The 3,718-nt window shown below is 32.5% G+C and overlaps 1 pseudogene; it reads left to right on the top strand.

The window, feature by feature from the left end:
* The first annotated feature begins 3,226 nt into the window (after positions 1 to 3,226).
* LOC136327382 (U6 spliceosomal RNA) lies at positions 3,227 to 3,348 on the top strand (annotated as a pseudogene).
* Positions 3,349 to 3,718: the final 370 nt, after the last annotated feature.

Below are 3,718 nucleotides of genomic sequence, written 5' to 3' on the forward strand. Positions count from 1 at the left end.
TAATATTTCAATATCCTTTTTTATACTTGGTATTTCTTTATTTAGGTGTTTGTAATGACCATCCATTCTTGTTCTAAGATCCCTAAGCATCCTTACAATCATTATTTTGAACTGCGCATCTGGAAGTTTGGTTATTTTTATATCACTCAGTTCATCTCCGGATGGTTTCTCTTGTGCCTTCATTTGGATTGCACTTCTTTGTCTTCTCATCATGTCTATGTTTTGTTTGTAGAGCAGGTTGAGTCTAGGCTTGGTGTTGTCTGCCTCAAGTTTTCAATTGTGTTATTTCTAGGTCTTCTTGGGTTGGCATCAGCTAATATTTGTAACCTACTTTTGGATTTGGGCTGCTTTGAAGTCTTGATTTGTTTGTTTTTTTAACAGGTTATAGTCTTGTTTACTGATCTCAGCAGGGGGTTTTCTTGAAACTGTATCCAGGAATGAGGTGGATATAACCTGAGACTCTGAAGGCCTCTTCTACCAGATAATCTCTCTGGGGACAGGGTGTTTTCTCAGCTTCAGTAGGGGTAGGTGTATCTCAGATCTCCATGGAGACCTGAGTTACTGCCCCTTCTCCCCACTTATTGTTTTCAGCTATGTCTTGTTGTGCTGATTGGAACTGGAGAGATGTCTGGAGATCTGTGATCTGGAAGCAATTTATTCTTTTGTTTTGTGGAAGGATTAGTCCCTCCCCCAGCTATGGCGGCCTCCAGCTCTGGATGAGTCAGCTTTTCAGGTCATCCCCTGCATTTCTCTGCCCCACACCATCTGTCTCTATCTCTCCTCTTTCTTTGTGGAAGACAATCTGGCCCTTTCAACACACCTCCTTCCCTTTTGCCAGGCAAGGGGCTGTGAACAGTATTTACTGCTCTTTTCCTTAGAATGAGATCCCTTCTGGCCTTTCAGCCTCCCCACCCCACCCCACCCCATTCCTGTAAGCAGGGGAGATTCATGCACTCTCTTCCAGGTTTGTTGGGGCTTCTTCATTGCTCCTTGGTTTTTGAGAGCTGTTCTTATAGTCCAGATTTGTTTTTTTATGCTGATTGTTCATAAATTACAATACTTTGTAATCCAGTTCGATGGTGTGAGCTGGGAGTCTGTGCATCTGCCTACTCCGCTGCCATCTTCCAGATTCCTATATATTGTTTTAATCACTTAAAATCTTGCTACTTTTCTTATATTGACACATAAAGAGTTTACTCATTTTTTTAAAGCTGCATGTTATTTTACTACATAAATATGTCATAATTTATTTAATAATTGATAAGTAATCTCAATCTTTCTTTATCTCTAGAGATAAAACAGTAAATTAAAATGAAATGTTTTACCTGGAGTTCATAAAGATAGATAATTCTTTATTTCTTCTAAAATAGGTAGCTTTAGCATATTTCAGTTTTAATGCAAAATTTATGTTTTTTTTGTAATATGAGATAAGAACTGGTTTTATTTATATGTACATACAAAATATACATAGCAAATTTTTAACATAATATTTACTCTTTCTTAAACCATTGATTTATGATACCAATGGTTTATGATTTATGATACAAATATAATCTTTTATATTACAAGTTTACATATATATGTTTGCATTTATTTGAAGAACCTCTAATATGTCCTGTTGATCTATTTGTTTTCCACTGTGCCAGTCCTACACTATTTTGATTATCTTAACATTTTAATGTCTTTATATTGTATGAAATGTCACCCTTCTTTGTTCTTTTTAAACTTGTCTTAGCAATATTTTGACCTGTACAATTCTTTGACTACATAAATTTTAGACTCAATTAGTCATTTCCTAGAAATCAATTTGAGATCTTGAGTAGAATTGTAATTAGATTTGTATGGATTTTAATGAATTATATATGAATTATTTGGGAAGTACTGATATTTTTCCAATGTTCATTTACTTAATTCCTGGACAAGATAAACTTTTTACTTATTTTAGTCCTCTTTTATATTCTTCAGTAGACAATGACATATTTTTTTGTAAAGTTTATGCACATACTTGTAGGTCTTTTTTCTTAGATACTTAGTAGGTTAGTTGCTGTTGTATCTTTTTTGTGATTCTTTGATTTCATTATTTCTAGTGTGAGGGAAACTTAAATATGTCTGTATATTGATATAGTATCTGTAACCTTATAAAATCCTATTATTAATTTTAAAGGTTTGTCTGTAGAGTCACTTGCATGGAGACAATCTTATCATCTCTAAATAAGGACAGTTTTATTCATTCTCCCCGTCCCCTAATTCATAACCCCTTACTTCTTTCTTCTTTATATGTATCTCCTGGTTTATTTTTAAATCTGCCTTGTCATTCATTATTTCAATGAACCAGATTTAATTTTGTTGCTTAGTCTGTTTTATGTTTCTATTTTGTTAACTTCTGCTTTCATTTACATTGTTTTTCCCTTAGAGCAGTGGATAGAGTGTCAGACTAGGACACAGAGGACCCAGGTTCAAAACCTGGGCTCATCTGGTTTGAGCACAGCTTAACAGCTTGAACTCAAGGTCACTGGCTTGAGCAAGGGGTCACTCACTCTGTTGTAGTCTCCTGATCAAGGCACATATATGAGAAAACAATCAATGAACGATTAAGGTGCCGCAATAAAAAAAAAGAATCAATATTTCTTATCTCTCTCCCTTCCTGTCTGTTCCTATCTGTACCTCTCTCTGTCTCTCTCTTTGTCTCCATCACAAAAAAATAAATCCCTTAAGTTTTAATGAGTTTACTTTACTTTCCCTTAGCCTCTTGAAATGACTGGCTTATTCATATATTGTTTTAGTTTTCTTTAAAATGTCTTTTAATTTGTGTTTATATATTTTCTACTCTTATTTTATTACTTTTTTTCCTTCTACTTTCTCTGGATTTATTTTGCTATTTTTTCTATTTTCCTGAGTTTAAAGTTGAAGTTATTGATTTTTAGCCTTCTTTCTTCATATTTACCTTAAAATTGTAAATTTCCTTTTAAGCATGGTTTTGGCTGTCATTCATAAGTTTTGATATGTTGTGTTTTTATTATTATTAAGTTAAAGTATTTTTTTATTGTGACTTCTTTGACTCAGGAATTATTTAGAAGTGTATTATTTAATTTCTAAACATCTAGAGATTTTCTAGTTACCTTTTTATTTCCCCACTGTGGGCAGAGAATTCACTTTATTCAATACTTTAAGATATTAATTTTGAAACTTGTTTTTATTCTCATCATATGGTCTTTTAAAAGATGCTGTGCTCACTTTGGTAGCACATATACTAAATTTGAATGTTACAGATAAGATTAGCATGACCCTGGTAAAAGCATGACAGGCAAATTCACAAACACACAAATTCATGAAGTGTTCTATATTTTTAAAAAGTGCCTGTGTGTTGTATTTAGTGTCTTATTTATGTGCATTAATTCAAATTTGCAAGTCAGTTTTCTTAATTTTATGATATTACTTTTATATGGCTTTTAAATGAGATATTTTGAGGTTTATTACAATATTCTGATGTATTTTGAAATTGGGTTTTTTTTTGGTCTGGTTTAAAGTTCTATTTTGTAATTATCACTATGGTGAGGCTCTGTTTACTTGAATAGAAAGTTAGAATTGTCATAATCATTTTGGTAGATAGAAACTTTTATTATTATGAAGCATTTCTTACCTGTATTAATGCAATTTCTTCTAAAGTCAGCTTTGATAGTAACACAACTATGCAGTCTTTAAAAAAATTTTTTTTGGT

The sequence above is a fragment of the Saccopteryx bilineata genome, chromosome 2 (assembly GCF_036850765.1).
Source record: "Saccopteryx bilineata isolate mSacBil1 chromosome 2, mSacBil1_pri_phased_curated, whole genome shotgun sequence".
NCBI classification, from domain to species: Eukaryota; Metazoa; Chordata; class Mammalia; order Chiroptera; family Emballonuridae; genus Saccopteryx; species Saccopteryx bilineata.